The sequence below is a fragment of the Erinaceus europaeus genome, chromosome 10 (assembly GCF_950295315.1).
Source record: "Erinaceus europaeus chromosome 10, mEriEur2.1, whole genome shotgun sequence".
Classification (NCBI taxonomy): Eukaryota; Metazoa; Chordata; class Mammalia; order Eulipotyphla; family Erinaceidae; genus Erinaceus; species Erinaceus europaeus.
This window is the reverse complement of record NC_080171.1, coordinates 74,194,377-74,212,849: the sequence shown is the minus strand read 5'-3', so window position 1 is coordinate 74,212,849 and position 18,473 is coordinate 74,194,377. Positions and strand designations below refer to the sequence as shown.

The 18,473-nt window shown below is 47.2% G+C and overlaps 1 protein-coding gene across 8 annotated transcripts in view; it reads right to left on the bottom strand.

The window, feature by feature from the left end:
- SMARCA2 (SWI/SNF related, matrix associated, actin dependent regulator of chromatin, subfamily a, member 2) overlaps positions 1-18,373 on the bottom strand; it is a 277,308-nt gene extending 258,935 nt beyond the window's left edge. For 3 of the 8 annotated variants that reach the window (XR_009552040.1, XM_060199758.1, XM_060199764.1), the window contains exon 1: positions 17,567-17,718. The gene's annotated coding sequence lies outside the window, so the exon portion shown is untranslated. Of the gene's footprint in view, positions 1-16,271; positions 16,441-17,566; positions 17,720-17,905; positions 18,122-18,240 lie in introns of those variants that run through there. The other 5 variants (XR_009552039.1, XM_060199759.1, XM_060199763.1 and 2 more) reach the window with 5 other exon arrangements.
- Positions 18,374-18,473: the final 100 nt, after the last annotated feature.

The window sequence follows — 18,473 nt, the reverse complement described above, 5'->3', positions numbered from 1 at the left end:
ACTACAGAAGAGATCCAAAAGGCTAACAAACACATGAAAAATTGCTCCAGGTCACTGATTGCCCAAGAAATGCAAATAAAAACAACATTGAGATACCACCTCACCCCTGTGAGGATGGCATACATCAAAAAGGACAGCAGCTACAAATGCTGTAGAGGCTGTGGGGACAGAGGAACCCTTCTGCACTGCTGGTGGGAATGTAAATTGGTCCAGCCTCTGTGGAGAGCAGTCTGGAGAACTCTTACAAGGCTAGACATGGACCTTCCATATGACCCAGTAATTCCTTTCCTAGAGATATGCCCCAAGGAATCCCATAACTAACCCAACCCAAAAGATATGTGTACCTATGTTCATAGCAGCACAATTCATAATAGCTGAAACCTGGAAGCAAACTGGATGCCCAACAACAGATGAGTGGCTCAGAAAGCTGTGGTATATATACACAATGGAATACTACACAGCTATTAAGTACAATGAACCCACCTTCTCTGACTCATCTGAGATAGAAGTAATTATGCTAACTGAGCTAAGTCAGAAAGATAAAGATGAGTATGGGATGATCCCACTCATAAACAGAAGTTGAGAAAGAAGAACAGAAAGGGAAACTCAAAGCAGGATTTGACTAAATTTGGAGTAGGGTACCAAAGTAAAAATCTCTTGATTTAGGGTGAGGATGGATGTTCGGCTTCACTTGGGGTGGGGGAGGTTGGGGTGGGTAGCCAGAAAAAAAAAAAAAGACAACGACCACCTTGGACCATGTGCACGTCAGTGTATCCCTGATAAGAACAGGACAGTGAATGGGAATTGAGCTCAGATACACACACACACACACACACACACACACACACACACACCTTTCAGGATGAGAAGACCCACCTACAAGTCACAGCTAGTGATGGTGGGACTGTCAAATAGCATGAATATTGATGGCACCAGCTGACTTCTGACTAGGATCCCAGAGACCCGAGTTCTAGTCCTGCAGAGCCATCCCCAATGCTAGGAACACAAACAAAGGGCTTTCTCACCCCCCCACCCCCAGGGCTCTCTCTGCCTCCTTAGCTTGAACAGGCCTAGCTCCCAGCTCCCTCCAGCTGTCTCTCAGAGCACCTTGGAGCACCCTCAAACTTCCTCCACCCCCTGCTTGTGGTAGTACCTATCACTGAGCTTCCGGGATGAACTGTGGCTGTCTGTGCGATCCAGAGCTCCTCCTCACCCCTGCTTCCACCATCCAGGTACATAGATGGGGGCAGGGAGAGTGGGTGGGCTTTGCTTTCCCATGGCACATCCTGGATTCAAGCCCAGCTCCCACTGTTTTGAAGGCAGCTTCCCCATTGTGTCTTTCCATATTTATTTCTTAGCTGGAAAAACTGACCAGGAGTAGTGAAGCCCCAGTGACAACAGTAAATAAAAGAAGAGGAGGGCTGCTCAAAGATGTTACCCACATCTTGGTCCCTCAGTCCTTCCCCTTCATTTTTGGTGACAACTCTATTGTATAGATCAGGTAAGACTTCAAGCATGTCACAGAGCAAAGCAACGTGAGGGCATGATTTCCAAAGAGGCCCAGGTCTCCCGCAGAGGCTCAGCTTTTCCTAAGTGACCTGGTTGCAGTTTCAAGCCTAGCAATGATGGCTCTGTTTTCCCCCACTGGCCCTATCCACAGCCCTAGGAATCCAAACCCTTTTCTGGCTTGCTCAATGCACTGATGAAACACTGCAACGGGGTGGCAGGTAAGTAAAGATGAGGGAGTGACAGATCTGCCCCCAAGATAACATTCAAAGTCTATTTTTATACTGCCTTGGGCTGGGAGAGAGTTTTGCATTGTGTCAAATGAAAGAACAGCCCATTCCATGGTTCTTCGTCCAGTGTCATAAGGAAAATGTTTTGGTTACGTGTGTGTGGGGGGAGGCAGTTAGTGAAGGTACAACACTTTCCTCAAACACTGCTAGTCCTCCCATGGCACCCCTTAACATTGAAGCTTCCCTCTAGCTCAGGCCAGCACTCCCTGAGGCTCCACTAGGCTGCTGTGTTTGAAACCCAGAATTTTCCAGGAATGCATCCTGGTTGTTCTTCATCTTCTTTCTGTCTAGGTGTTCCTATCTTTACAACTCAAGAACGTTTTGTAAAAAAGATATTTTATGTGCTTTATTTTAATGTGAGATCGAGATAAAGGCTAGATGGTGGAGCACCTGGTTGAATGCACATGCTACAATGTGCAAGGATCTTGGTTTAAGCCCACAGTCCTCACCTGCAGGAGGGAAAGTTTCATGAGTGGTAGAGCAGGTGTCTTTTTCCTTCTCTACCTCCCTCTTCCATTTGTTTCTGCCTCTATCATAGCTAGATGATATATATATATATATATATATAGATAGGTAGGTAGATAGATAGATAGATATAGATATAATAGATACACAACAGAGCCCTGCTCAACTCTGGCTTATGGTAGTGCTGGGGATTGAACCGGGGAGCTTTGAAGCCTCAAGCATGAAAATCTTTGTAGAACCATTATGCTGGTCTGGAGATGCCCAGCCCTGGGAAGCATCTTAAAATAACAGTGCTTGTCGAATCCTTCAACCACCACAACTAGTCTCCTCCTTTCTCAGTCCACACCTCTCCCCTCTCCTCAGCTTAGGCATCTGTGAGGAGCCTGGCTTCACAGGGTTTTTCAAAATCACCAGTCTAACTAGGACCAGTACCTTAGAGACTTTCTTCTTCTTCTTTTTTTTTTACCTTAGAGACTTTCTACAGTCAGCTGAGGTGCAGAAGCTCCACCCCACCCCCTCCTACAAACTTGCAGTGAAACTGTAATACACCCACATGTGCTTTTTGTGACGGTTTCTGTGACTTGAATTGAGGAGCAGTTGTGTCCCATTGAAAATCTGGGGACAGCAAGACAGAAAGGGACCACATGGCTTGCACACAACCACATGTGCAAGTAGAACTGTTTTTTTTTTTTCCCCACCAGCTTCCAGTCCCCCCCCCCCAAATTTTATCTCCAACACCCACAAGGCCAGGCCACCCATTGGCCTAGAGAACTTTCAAGGAACAGGAACAGAAGCAGGGACAGTGGGCGTGATGGTCTGCAGTGATCAGTTTCTGGCTATGATTACATGTTCCTGCATGAAGGAGCAGAGAGACCAAAAGAAGCTCTAGGACTAGAGAGAGTGAGTAAACTCTGGAGATCTAACACCACATGGGAGAGCCACGGCAGCAGGGGATGCCCCTGTGCTATGGGTGTCTCTACCTGAATGGTAACAGCACAAAGGAGCAGTGTGAGTGTGTGTGTGTGTGTGTGTGTGTGTGTGTGTGTGTGTGTGTGTGTGTGTGTGTCTTCTACTCCAAAAGGGGAAGAAGGAGGAGGATCAACAGGAAGAAAAAGGGGGGGGGGAGAGGAGGAAAAGGAGGAGAATAATGATAATGAGGAGGAGGAGGAGAATATGGAGGAGCAGAAGAGGGAAGAGGATAAAAGAGGAGCAAGAGAAGGAAGAGGCTGAAACAGGAGAAGAAAGAGGATAAAGGAAGAAGAGGCTAAATGAGGAGGAGGAGGAGGAAGAGAAGAGGCTGAATGAGGAAAAGGATGAATGAGGAGGAGAAGGAAGAGCCTGAAGGAGAAGAGAAGAAAAAGAAGAACAAGAAGAGAAGAGGATGAAGGAGAAGGGAGAACAAGAGAAAAAGGAAAAGGAGTGAGAGGAGAAAGAGGGAGGAGGAGAAGCAGCAGTAGCTCTAGAGGGAATATGAAGTGGAGATGATGTCCTGAGCTAAGGACCTGATGAAGCACAAGAACATCCCATAGGCCCGTCTACTCATAGGGACCCCAGTCCACACAGAGCACAGGCTGTGGTGGACATGCCAGCATAGCTGCCATCTCTGCAAGTCTGATGGGAGCAAGGGCTCATCTGTACACAGCAGCCAGGGAGGCAGGGAATAGCCCCCTGGAAGACAGGACGGGGGTGCAGCTTGAGCCTCTTACCCAGAACAGAAGGGGTGCGTGGGGGGGGGGGGGTGACAGCTTGCAGCCTGGATGTGGAGAAAAAGATTCTGGAGAGGTGTAGAAAGAAAGTGTCACTTCAACCAGATCTTGGAGTCCAAATACTTTTTTATTTTTTACCAGAGCACTGCTTAGCTCTGGCTTATGGTGGTGCCATGGACAGAACTTGCGGCCTGGGAGCTTTACGCATGAGAATTTTTTTTGCAGAACCATTATGCTGTCTGATATCCAAATATTTAAGTGCAAGTTTCCTAGAAACTTGTGCTTTCCAGTCACAAAAAAAGTACTGGGGAACATGATCAGACCAACTCAACCAGACAGCACCCCTTAAATAGTTTCAGGTTGAAGGCCTTGAAGTGGGGGTAGGTATCTTAGAACCAGATGAACTTTATCACTGCTGGGTTTACAGAGAGAGCCAAAGGTGGGAAAACACATCAAAGGTCCACATCCCTTAGAACCTTCCTTTTATTTAAGGTTTTCTGCCTAGAGCCTGACAGCACACTCAGTAGAGTACACGTTATAATGTGCAAGGACCCAGGTTCATGGCCCCCTACACCTGTCCACCTGCAGGGGGAGCTTCATGAGCAGTGAAGCAGTGCTGTAGGTGTCTATCTCCCCTTCCCTTTTCAATTTCTCTGTCTCTATCAAAAAGAGAACAAGGAATAAATGGCCATCAGGAGCAGTGTATATGTCCTGCAGGCATCAAACCCCAGCAATCATTTGGTGGCAAAAAAAAAAAAAAACTAGGTTATGGATTGAATTGCCAACATCCATATGTAACAGAGAAGCCAATTACAGAAGCCAGAACTCCTACCTTCTACACCCCCAAAAAAGTTTTGGTCCATTATCCCAGAGGAGGAGACATGTTAGAGGAAGATGACCAGAGGGTTCTGAACCCCAATTCCATTAGGATTCAGAGAGAGAAGAGGATAAAGGAAGAACACTTAGAAGTAGTTACAGGTGTAGGTGTAGGTGTGACTTAGGAAGAGAAGGCAGGACCATAGGAAAAAAATATACAAAGATATATATATATATAATAGTCAACCCATATCAGTGATCTTAAGAGGACTACTGCATTTTCCAATGGAAGGAGTGGGGACACTGAACTCTGGTGGTGGGAACAATGCAGAATTTTATTATACCCTCATTATCTTATGGTTTAGGAAATCACTAATTTTTTTTTAAAAAGAATACAATATGGATAAACCACAAAAAAAGGTGAATAAAATAAAGCTTCCTATTACGGGGAGAACTGAAAGACTCAGGAGATGGCTTGTGGTCAGAGTCTGTTTTTCTGTACATTTGCTGATTCAGGACTTCTTTCCTGATCTGCGAGACTTGTTTGCCATTGGAGCCTTCTCTACAAGTGAACACACACTCCCTCTGACAGGGCTAACAGCCAGTCTAACAGAACAACACTGCTGTTCTGGCTGGGTGGCCAAGGAGAAGGGCAATGAGGAGAATTTTTACCCCAAGTTTATTTCAGAGAGATCAAGGTTGTCCAGACAGACAGAAGATACTTCCCCAGGCCTCCTGCTTTCATGGTTTGAAACATGCAGCTTTAAACAGTGCACAATGTGACTGGGCAGGTAGAGCAGTGTGATAAAGCACTGGACTCTAAAGCATGAAGTCCTGAGTTTGATCCCTGGCATTGTGATTTCATTTGTGTCAGAATGATGTTTTGCCTCTCCCCTCCCCACCCCTTCTTTCTCTCTCTCTCTCTCTCTCTTTCTCTCTCTCTCTCTCATTATGACTTGGTTCTCTTTTGCTCTCTTCCACAAATAAATAAGTCCTTACAAAAAGAAAAAAGGTTAAGGGTAAGCAGTGGGCATGAACATATGCACGGCTGGACCAAACCTCTAGAAAAGCCCAGATGATTATCTGTCTACTTTCTTATTCCTGCCAGTCTATCACTCAATGTCAACTAGGTTTTAAAAGAAGACAACTTGCTGGATTAAAATGTTGATCTCCTGTCAAGTCTTTCTCACTTAGTCAAGGACACAAGCTTCTGCTTTTGCTTTAAATAAACTGCCTTGAGACAGGCACTTGCCCTAGTCAGGCTTGGTAAGAAGGCAGCAAGGTGGACCACAGAGAGTGAGAACAACCTACAGGGTGACTCACTGGCTACCTAGGAACTCAGGGGAGCATTCTCACCTTGCATGTATCAGAACAGCCTTCTTGGAAGCCCCAACCTTTGAAGCAAGTCAATGACTTAAAAATACATATTTTATCTACTTATTTACTTATTGTATAGAGATAAATTGAGAGGGGAGAAGAAGGTAGAGAAGGAGAAAGAGAGAGAGAGACCAACAGCACTGCTTCACCACTTGGGAAGTCTCCCCTTCTGCAGGTGGGTACTGGGGGCTCAAACCCTGGTTCTTGTGCATGGTAACATGTGCACTCAACCAGGTGCATCAGCATCTGGCCCCAATTCAATGACCTGAGAAGGACAACCAATTGAGTACATATATACACAACTTTTCCTTTTTTTGGGGGGGGGGAGATAAAGCCAGGGTCATGAGCAATTTCACCCCACCCAGGACACCTTTTTAATCAGAAAAAAACAAAAGGAGAGACACCACAGGACAAGTCCCTCTCCCCATGGCATGGCATCTCTTATGCAGTGACAGGGCTTGAGGCTGGGTTGCACACACAAGGCATGTGTGCCATCAGGTGAGCTATCCCTCCATCCCTAAGTGAGAAAAAATATTTTAAAGGAGTATTTATGTGAAAACTCTAGACACAAAGCTAAAGCAAGCATGGAAAACTACCACTTCTAAAATTAGGCTAAACTGATGCTCCTAGGCAATTGGTTAAAACCAGCCAACCCAGGCCAACCAATAAAAACCTTAGAAGCATGATGCCCTGACACATGACACATATGCCAATTCTTCCTGGGTTCTATGTGGCCTCTTTACAAAGCATCCTCACTTGGGGATGCAGACAAGAGTCAACCAGAGCCACTTCCTTCTTGGTATGCTTAGATGGTTTTATTTATACACTGGACTTGCCAGAAGTCTGTGGTATAGACTTTAACATATTAGTGGAGAAGGCACACTCTGCTAGAGAGAACCGGAGAGAGACCTGCAGCAGCACTGCTCCACCACTCCTGAAGCTTTCTCTCTGCAAGTGGGGACTGAGACCTTTTTTTTTAATAAAAAGGAAACACTGACAAAACCATAGGATAAGAGGGGCACAAATCCACACAATTTCCACCACCAGAACTCCGTATCCCATGCCCTCTCTTGATAGCTTTCCTGTTCTTTGACCCTCTGAAAATATAAACCCAAGGTCATTGTGGGATGCAGAAGGTGGAAGGTCTGGCTTCTGAAATTGCTTCCCTGCTGAACATGGGCACTGACAGGTCAATCCATACTCCCAGCCTGCCTCTCTCTTTCCCTAGTGGGGTGGGGTTCTGGGGAATTAGAGCTCCAGGTGGGATTGTCTGTTCAAGGAAGTCTGGTTGGCATCATGCTAGCATCTGGAATTTGTTGGCTAAAAAGAGACTTAACATATAAAGCCAAACAAGTTGTTCACCAATCGTGAACCTAAAGGCTGGAATAGTGCAGATGAAGACTTGGGGGTTGGGGGGGTGCCTCTGTTTTGTAGATAGCTAGTAGGCATATTTTGGTTAAATTCCAAAGAGCCTATGGGTATACTAGTTTTGGTGGGTTTTTCCCCCGAGGCTTACATCTGATATGCAGATGGATCTAAGTTATTGTCTGGGGAGATTATGTCGTGGCTGGAAAAAGGACCAGAAAGCTGGATCAGGAAAGAGAGTAGCTCCCAAATATGGGAAAGGGGTGTAAATATTGTTGACTGTAAACCCCATCAATCTGATGTGATCTGGGGCCCATATTCAGCTTAGGAGCCTATGTGACCTCTGCATCCCTCTAAATCTGAGCTCACATTCTGTGGTCATGAGTAGGAATGTTCCAAGCTGCCCCACTTTCAAGCTGACCCATCTTCCTCAGGTGGAACACAGAGTATGTTGTCCAGCCTCCCTTCAGAGGATAGAATATTCTCTACCATTGTTGATCCAAGTTGAGGGCAAGGTCCTATGGGGGCCCACTAAGGGGTCTATTTTCTTGTTCCTGATAGAGATGACTGGTAACAATGGAGAGAGGGATTTATTCGAGGTCTAGGCCCATCATGTCTGTTTGGGAATCTCAAGACTCCCCAAATAGGGCCCCAGCTGATGGGGTGGCCTGACAGTGACTAAAGAGTCATTGTTAAAGTATGCCAGTTTCTTGCCATTATTCAGCTTTTGCGGGACTGGGATTTTGAACCGGGGTCCTTGTACACTGTAATGTGTGTACTCAACCAGGTGTGCCACCACTCCACTCTGGCATGCTCTGACTTCTAACCTGAAGATTCTGTACTCTGCAGAGCTGGGTTATGTCACAAATACTTGGATATGCCTCATATCCCACCTAAATTTTACAGTAACAGAAAAATTAAAGGATGCGTCAAGTTCACTGCAATTAAAACAGACTAGGGTGGTAGTAGATAGCATAATGGTTATGCAAACAGACTCTCAAGCCTGAGGCTCCATCAAGTCCCAGGTTCAATGCCCCGCACCACCATAAACCAGAGCTGAGCAGTCCTCTGGTAAAATAAATAAAAATAAAAACAGACAACTGCCACTTGCCATGGTAATATGGCTTTTTTTTTTTTTTTTTTTTTAATAAGGAGGAAAGAAATTGAGAGTGGAGGAGGAGATAAAGAAACAGACACTTGCAGCACTGTTCATGAAGTGGGGAGTGGGTGTCTGAGCCCAGATCCTTGTGCATGGTAATATGTGTGCTCAACCAGGTGTGTCATTGTCCAGCCCCAATATGCTACTTAAAAAAAAATTATTAGTCGGAGTGGGGCGGTAGCACAGCAGGTTAAGCATGTATAGCAAGTGGCACAAAGTGCAAGGACTGGCATAAGGATCCTGGTTCCAGTCCCTGGCTCCCCACTTGCAGGGGAGTCACTTCACAGGCGGTGAAGCAGGTCTGCAGGTGTCTGTCTATCTTTCTCTCCCCTCTCTGTCTTCCCCTCCTCTCTCCATTTCTCTCTGTCCTATCCAACAACGATGACGTCAGTAAAAACAATAATAACCACCACAACAACAAAAAAGGGCAACAAAAGGGAGTAAATAAATATTTTTAAAAATTTATTAGTGATTTAACAGTGATTTAAAAAATTATAAAATAACAGGGGTATAATTTCACACCATCCCAACACCAGAGTTCTTTTCCCCATTCCCTTCACTGGAAAGGGCAGTAGTTCTCTCAAGGTCACAGATATGGGTTAACTATTATTTCTACATCTATCTATATTTATATATATTTGCCCATTTTTCCCTATGGTCCTGTCTTCTCTTCCCTTCTAAGTCATACCTATTACTTCTGAGTTTCCTCCCTAACCCCTTCTCTCTCTGGGTCCTGATGAAATTGGAGTTCAGAGCCCTCTGGTCATCTTCCACTAACATTTCTCCCCCTCTGGGAGTATGAACCAAAATTATTTATAGGGTGCAGAAGATGGAAGGTCTAGCTTTTGTAATTGGTTCTTTGTTGGACATGGCATGCCTTTTTTTTTTTTTTTTTAAATCACCATGGCTCACTTGACCTCTTGTATCTCAAGTTCCTAATCTATAAAATGAGTATAACAGTAGGAAGGGCTACAGCTTCAATTTAAAAACACATCAACTAAATATTAACAATGAAGAAGATACTTTGTGTTCTATCATCCAAAAAGGAGCGACATCTAGTCCTTCCAGAGACCACAGAATATTATTTGTTCACTGTCAGCTCTGGCTTATGGCAGTGCTGGAGTCTGAACCTGGGACCTCTGTATCTTAAGCATGATAGCCTTTTGCAGAACCATCATGTTGTCTCCTCAACCCAGCTCTTCTACTTTTAATTAACAGGATTTGGGACTATGCTTAATACTAACAGGTGAGAACATATAGATAACAGAACAAAATTGTAGAAAAGAGTTGGGAATCTTGTAGCTATCACTTCTCCAGTTCAACAAAGTAACAGGCAAAACCAGAAAAGAGCTTTTCTAGAGGGCCCCCTAGGACCTTGCCCTCAACTTGGATCAACAATGGTAGAGAATGGTCCATCCTCCAAAGGGAGGCTGGACAACATACTCTATTTTCCATCTGAGGAAGATGGGTTCTGAAATTGGGGCAGCTTGGAATGTTCCTACTCATGACCATAGAATGTGAGCTCAGATCTACAGGGATGCAGAGGTCACATAGGCTCCTAAGCTGAATATGGGCCCCAGATCACATCAAATTGATGGGGTTTATAGTCAGCAATATTTATACCCCTTTCCCATATTTGGGAGCTACTCTCTTTCCTGATCCAGCTTTCTGGTAGTCTTTCCAGCCATGACATCATCTCCCCAGACAATAACTTGGATCCACCTGCATATCAGATGTCAGGCTCAGAAAATAAAAACAAACAAAACAACAACAACAACAACAACAAAACCCACTAGTATAGCCATGGGCCCTTTGGAATATAACTAAAATATAACTATCTACAAAACGGAGATTCCCCACCCCCCAAATCATTATTCCAGCCTTTAGGTTCATGATTGGTCAACAATTTGCTTGGCTTTATATGTTAACTCTTCTTTCAGTCACCAGGTTCCAGATGCTATTGTGATGACAATTGGACTTCCCTAAGCAGACGACCCCATCAATGTGTCCTGGAGTCCCACTTCCCCAGATCCCTGCCCCACTAGGCAAAGAGAGAGACAGGCTGGGAGTATGAATCGATCTATCAAAGCCCATGTTCATCAGGGAAGCAATTACAGAAGCCAGACCTTCCACCTTTTGCACCCCATAACATCCCTTGATCCATACTCCCAGGAGATAAAGAATAGGAAATCTAACAGGGAATGGGATGGGATATGGCGTTCTGGTGGTGGGAACTGTGTAGAATTGTACTCCTCTTAACCTATGGTTTTTTGTCAGTGTTTCCTTTTTACAAATAAATAAAAAAAAGAGCTTTTCTCATAGTTCATTTTTCAAATTAAATGATTTACCCTCGAAGTGGGATAATAAAGAGTAGAATATACAACATCAAATAGGCAGTGAAACATATATTTTTCCTAAACAAGGAAAGTAACACAATCTAAATACAAACTGATAGTGAACTTCCCTTGAACAGCTACTAACTTGTAAACAAACATATCCTGATCTCCTTTTGGTCAGAGTTTTTCTGTTTGTTTTTCTATTTGTTTTGTTTGTTTTTGTTTTTGTTTTTTTAACCAGAGCATGTTCAGCTCTGACTTATGGTGGTGCGGGGTATTGAACCTGGGATTTTAGAGCCTCAGGCATGAGAGTCCGTTTGCATAACTATTATGCTATCTACCCTCTGCTCTGTTTTTCTATTTGTAAGGAAATTCTATCCCTAATGCTTTACTTCTTTTTTTAAAAATATTTTATTAATGAGAAAGATAGAAGAGAAAGAAAGAATCAGACATCACTCTGGTACATGTGCTACCGGGGATTGAACTTGGGACCCCATGCTTGAGAACCCAGTGCTTTATCCACTGTGCCAACTCCCAGACCACTACTTTTTTTTTTTTTTAGAGAGGCACTTAAAACTCTTTTTTTAAACTTTATTTTACAGAATAGAGAAATTGAGAGGGAAGGGGCCAGAAAAGAGAGAGAGAGGGACACCTGTAGCATTACCCCAATGCTTGTGAAACTTTCCCCCTGCAGGTGGGAACCAGGGGCTTGAACCTGGGTCCTTACTCAGGTAATATATATGTACTTCACCAGGTGTACCACTGTTCAACCCTAAACTGTAATATTTTTTCCATTTTTATTGGATAGGACAGAGAAAAATTTAGAGGAGAGGAGATGATAAAGAGGGAGAGATAAAGACAGACATCTACAGACCTAATTCACTGCTTGTGAAGTATCTCCCCTGCAGGTAGGGAGTTGGAGGCTCTAACCAGCTGGTGCTTGCTCTTCATACTATGTTCGCTTAACCCAGTACACCACCGCCCAGCTGCCAACTCTAATATTCTTTTAAAGTCATTAAGATAGCTCACCTGGGGAGGTACCTGCTTTGTCATGTACACTATTCACACTCAATTCCTGGTAATGTGGTCCCTAGGAGCTGTGATATCTTTACTCTCTCCTTTCCCCCTCTCTGTTGCTATCTTTACTCTTATTTTTTATTATCTTCATTCATTTATTGGATAGACAGCCAGAAATCAAGAGGGAAGGGGAAGACAGAGGGGAGATAGAGAGACACCTGCAACACTGCTTCACCATTCACAAAGCTTCCCCCCTGCAGGTGGGGACCAGAGGGGTTCAATCTCATGTCCTTGCACATATGTGTGCTCAACCAGGTACACCACCACGAGCCCCTTTCTTTACTCTCTATCTGAGAAAAGTCAGCCCAGAGTGGTTAAGAGCCAGGGAAATAAAAAGTTTTCAGACTTTCTACTTATTTCAACTTTATGGACTGGGTGCAATTATATCGACATTTCTGCCAAAAAGCTTATTTTCCAAATACTGAGTATCATTTGCAATGAGTGACTAAAGTCACTCACTCATAATTAAAACTAAAGGTTATTTATACTCAATATTCAGGAGACACAGCTATTTAGTTCCTATATTTCATCAGCTCTATTACCTAATTTATTGAAGTACTAATTATTCAAAATTTTGTATTTTTGTATTTTGTATCTTTGTATTTTTAAAGCAAGATTTGTTACACACTAGAGAGAGACCTGAGGGAAACTCCAAGCACACAAGGCAGAGAGAAACAAGCCAGAGAACCACTCTGGTCCATGCAATGCCAGGGATTGAATCCAGGATCTCAGGCATGAAAATCTGCTTTGCCGTTAGTTGAACTATTTTTCCAGTTAGACCATTTTTCATTTTTATTTTTGATTAACAGGTTACAAGATTGTAAAATTACAGGGTATGGTTCCATACCACATCCACTACCAAAATTCTGTTGTTCCCACCCTCCTACCTCCTAAAGATAACCATCACAGTTCTCACAAGTCTTAGAAAGTTTGTTTGCTTTTCTTTTTTCAAGTGAAAGTGTATCAGTTTTCTAGATTCCACATGAGTGAAACTGTCATGTATTGACTTTAAAGCTTGTACAACTCACAGGGTCTTTCTAATGTGTTCTGAATACTCTTAAGGAGAAGTATTATATTAAGAAGAAAAAAGTCACAATTAGCAGTAAAAGTTGAGTTTTCCAAACCCAGACTTAACTTGGTAATAAGTATTTTAGACAAGTACACAATCTTTCATTAGTCTGGAGAACCAGGTTTTAGACTCCTATGCTCTCTGGTAAATATAAAGTACCAACTTTCTCTGCAGGAAAATAAATAAATAAATAAATAAATAGTCCCCAGGCCGTCCTAAACACTCTACCAAATAACTGGCCACCATCTGTATTTTCTATCCCCAACTCAAGAATGATTTAAACTCCGTGAACTAGCTAGACAGAGTTTCAGACTTTCTATTTCAAGGAGGACAGAAAATTCAGTATCCTCTACTGGTCAAAACAACCTACAGGAAACATTTAAGAACTAGGAGGTAGGAGGGAGTATAATGGTATGCAAAGAGATTTTCATGCTTGAAGCTCAGAAGTCCCAACTTCAGTCCCCTGCACCACCATAAACTTGAGATTATTCTTTTACATGAAATAGTGACAAGAGAAATCAGCAGTATCTCCTCCCCACCTCCACACACCAAACACATCAAGGAAAATTTCTTGTCTGTTCAACAGAAATACTGCAGAAGAGAAAAGTGACTCATTCAGTTTAAGGCCACTCAAGTTAAGCAACAAATTGTCCATGACTTCCCTAAGAATCATCTTGACCAGAAATAGTGAAAAATCCAAACTTCTGGGGGTTAAATGAAGTCCTGCTCCCTCCTGGGCGATAGCCTCGGGCAGCACTTGGCTTGGTGCTGTATTTGTGATAATTCAGCCCATTCTCGTGGCAGTGTGTCAAGATGCCATAAAGAGTGATTTATCATTTTTCTGGACTATCAGGAAGCTGCTGACCTAGGACAGCTTGACAAACAAAGGCCTTGTTTACAAAGGAAGACTACTAAAGGAAAAAAGAAGAAGGGGGGGGAAGCAACAACCATGCAAACACTAGAGGACAGCACTACTTTTATAATTCATGAAAGTATCCTCTTTCATGGTCTTGTTCTAATGCATAATAACTCCTGAAAATGTCAGGGTAATCCAGGGGCAAGTCTTAGGGAAAGATGTCCCTTAAGTTATCTTAATCAAAAAGGGGGGGGGGTTCCCATCATCATCTGTCCCAGGGTTACTTCCCAGTAGAATATTCTAAGCAAAGCCTGACATTAACAAGCAAACACAAGCAGAGGCACATTTTTATTCATCAATTCTAAGAGCTTCAGGTGTTGGCCAAAGCGCTTTTCAAGAAACTTGACAAGAAATGCTTGAAAACCACTTTTAAGAGGGAACAAAAGGTGAGAGATCTAAGGCTGCTTTGAACACACTCTTGAGGTACAGATTTTCTGTGAAGCACCTCGGTGGTGCAGCCAAGTCCCCAAGCTGGGATGTGGCTGATGGTACTCCTCAGAGTGAGAGGGAAGCAGCAACCCAGGGAAACAAACAAACAAAAACCACTACCACCACCCCACCCCCATCTCTGCCAGGGCTCCCACATTCCAAACAAACCCTCACATATTAAGAAAAATAACATCCCTCTTGCATGCCCCCCAAACAGGCAGATGGACCTCAGCTTTCAGGGTTGATGTCTGCCATCAAACTTTCATAAATATCTTCCCAACCACACTGGTATTTCTAAATTCCCACCTTTCCAGGAGGGAACACTTGGGAATTGTCACAGTTAAAAAAAAAAAAAAAAAATCCAGGAAAAAAGGGCAATTAGATTCCTAAAAGAGAAAGTGTGTCTCAATTTGCATGACAATGCAGGACTCAGATTCCAACCTGCCACACCTCTAAACACAGCCCTGGGTGCTGGGAGTTGGCTGGCTGGAAGCCTAGGGAGCGCTGAAATGACTGGCACGCAGGGCTGGTGGTCCACCTTGAAGCCTCCTGGAATACTGGTAATACCCACACGGGCATATGCTAAGCGCAGACAGGGGCAATGGCTTTTGCAAAACTCTGGCTTCTGGATTTTGGTGGCTGCACAGTAATCTGTTACTCAAGACCAAGAATCATCCTTCTGTTCCTATAGACCTGGTGTGATCAAGTAGCAATAAATAAGCCCTCAGAGATGTCACTGTTAGGATTTTAACGCTGCCATTGGTAACGCAGAGACCTTCAAAATGGGCGTTCCCTAGAGCAGACGAATAGTATCTCTTTCTGCCTTGTTCAATGCTGCTTCCAAATTTCACACACCCTGGAAGGAAACCTGCATAGTGATCCGGAGACACTGCTGATGCTTGGTTCTCACTGAGCACTCATCCAGCTGGCTTTAGCTTTTACAGAAGTACCAACCTCCCTCAGATGTGGGAGGATGTGGGGGGTGAGGAGAAAACGCCGACAACCTTGCAAAACTCTCCCCAAAGTTACATAAACAAAGCAGCTTGGAATGGGTTTTGCACCCATGCATTTCTCAAAATTACATAAACACCCAGCTCGGGCATTGAGGAAAGAGAAATAGGCACCCCCCCCAGCCCCCCCCCCCCCCCTACTATCACCACCATTCCCTCTGGTCCTGAGTAAACCTGGCTGTTCTCCGTCGGTAAAAAGAAGAAGAAGGAGGAGGAGGAGGAGGAGGAGGAGGAGGAGGAGGAGGAGGAGGAGGAGGAGGAGGAGGAGAAGGAGAAGAAGGAGAAGAAGGAGAAGAAGGAGAAGAAGGAGAAGAAGAAGAAGAAGAAGAAGAAGAAGAAGAAGAAGAAGAAGAAGAAGAAGAAAAGACAGGAAGGAAGGAAGGAAGGAAGGTAGAAGGAAAGAGAGAAAAAGGGAAAACATTCAAATGCTTGGCCCGGGCCTCTAGAGAGATTTCACTCTCAGCTGGAGCAAAGGCTGGGAGAGTGGGTCGCAGGCTCCCCTAGGCCCGAAGTTTGAATATGCACCAACCTCCAAGCAAAAGAGAAGGGACTGACAAATGACAGTGACAGCAACCGCAGGGGCAAGGCCTGCTGATACCCCTCTGAGCACCCGGGGCTGGAAACTCCCCCCCCCCCCCCCCCCCCCCCCCCGCGATCGATGGCTAGGAGCCTGACTCTGCAGGAAAGGCGAGCCCGGCTGGAGGTGGGGTGGGGGTAGTGGTGGTGGAGGTATTTGTGCAGACTCCTTACCTGGGGGCCGCGCTTGGAGAACAAGGGACCCGGGTGGAGCCGGCTGCCTGGCCTCAGCACCCAGCACCCAGGCCTGGCCGCCAGCCGCCTCCCGCCTCCCGCCTCCTCCCGGGGGCGCCTGTCAGGTCAAGGCCGCAGGGACTTCCTGGTTCCAGGTTCCTCGCGCACACTCACATGCACCCCCTCCCCAGTACCCACACGCAAAGCCCATACCCCAGGTCGCCCTCAGCTCACTTAGCGGTCTGCCAAACTTTCCTCCCTCCACCCAGTCTGTTGCGTGTTTAGTCCCCAAGACAGCCTATCGCTCCCTGGGTTGCACAGAACCCGGGGTGCAGGGGCGACTCCCCACGAGCACCGGAAACCCGCCAGAGCACCCCGAGTCCAGCGCCGACTTCTTCCCGGAGTGCGCACCACTGCCCGTGAGGCCTGCTGCGGGGAGCAAGGGGCTCGGTGAGCGTCCCCGGCCGCACAGGGGATCCTGTGGCTGGTGGCTGCGGGGAGCCTGATAGGGTGAGGGGGCCTGTGGTCTGGGAGGGCGGCTGGTGGGCTGCCGGGAGCCCGTTGGGTTGGGGGGGCGGCGACAGCTTTTGGGGGAAGTGCAGAGAGCACCAGGCTTGGCCATGCCAACTGGGGTGCGGGGCGCCGGATTTGGGGGGGTGGGGGTGCAGAGGAAGGGGGAGTCCAGGCTGGGATGGGGATCTGCAAAGTCCAAAGCCAAAAGGGAGGCAGAAGCAGGGGTGCGCGTCGGTGTGTGGAGGAGCTTCCCCCCCCAACCCCCTAGCCCTGCTCTGGCGAACACAGCTGCCAGGGCCGGGTCCCGCGGGTGACAACGGGTGACAGTCCGGCAGACAAGCTTATCCCGCTCCTGGCCCTCCCTGCCCGCGCTCTCCGGGGCTCTTGTGGTGGGGGTGGGAGTCTCCTAGGCTCCTGCGCGCCCCTGGCACTCGCTCGCCACCCAGCCCAGTGCCCGCTGCTGCCAAGGCGCAGAGCTGAGCAAAACAAGCCCGGGGAGGGAAGAGAGCCCGCAGGCACAGCCGACACCCCCACCCCGTCCTCCTCCCTCGGGGCCTTCTCCCTCCCAGCGCCGGACACCCAGAACTTCCAACCTCCCCTAACCCCAGGTACCTGGGTCCCCCGGGCCCCCGCCGCTCCCCGCCCCCCAGCGAGCAGCCCCATGTGCCCTCAAGGCCTGCCAACCGCCCGGCGCCCTGGGGGGGGAGGAGACTGGAGGGGGGGTAACAGCCTGGCCTGCCCGCATCTGCACGCCCTCCCCACGAGCGCACCCAGCCGCCTACCCTCCACGGAGACCAGGAATCCAGGGTTGCCGCGGGGCTCCAGCTCGGCTAGCCTCTCCGTTCCCCTCCAACTCTTCCGGGGCGGACCAGTCAGGAGGAACTGTCGCCTTTCCACCACCCCCCTCCCGCCACCATGGTCCTTGCCAATCCCCCTTTAAGGCGATTTGGGGGGGGGGGTTTGCAACCAAGTGTGCCTGTGCTGCAACCTTGAGTTGGCAGCGCAGCGCTTGCCCGACTCCCCCGGGGTGCAGGTGGTGGTGTCAATGCTGGGGGCTGGCTGGGAACACCCCCCCCTCCGCGCCGCCCGGCACCCCGCTGCCTCCAGGCAGACCTCCTTACTGGGATTCAGAGCAGCGCCGGGGTCCGTGGAAACTTTCCCGTCCCTCGCCCCGGGGCTGTTGTTGGCGCATTTCACCTGAGGCCGCGGGCAGGAGGAGGACGACGACGAGGAGGAGGCGGCGGGTGTTTTTTGTTGTCGCGGTGGCCGCGGCGCTTGGCCCGCTTGTTTGTTTTGGTTGCCCTGCATGCACGGCCAGTACCCACCCCCCCCCCAGTCCCCCGGGGCTGGCGGGGTGCACTGGGGTGCTGGGCCCGGGGGCCCGGTGCAAGGCTGCAGCCCGAGGCCGGATTAGGGAGCCGGGCGCGGGGAGAAGGGAGTTGTAAGTTCTATTTACCTTGCTGCGCCGAGTGTGCCGGCGGCGGCGCTCCCCTCTCTGAGTCACCGAGTGCCGAGGCGCAGGCGGCGAGCTCGGGATTATGAATATGACTTCATTGATGACAGCGGCCCCGCCTCTTCCGAAAGCCAGGCCCCACCCCCCCGCCCCCGCCGCCTGCCCGGGCGCCCGGAAGACGCGCCGAGATTGGCTCCGCTCTTAGCACCGCCCCTCAGATCAGGCCTTTTATTGGC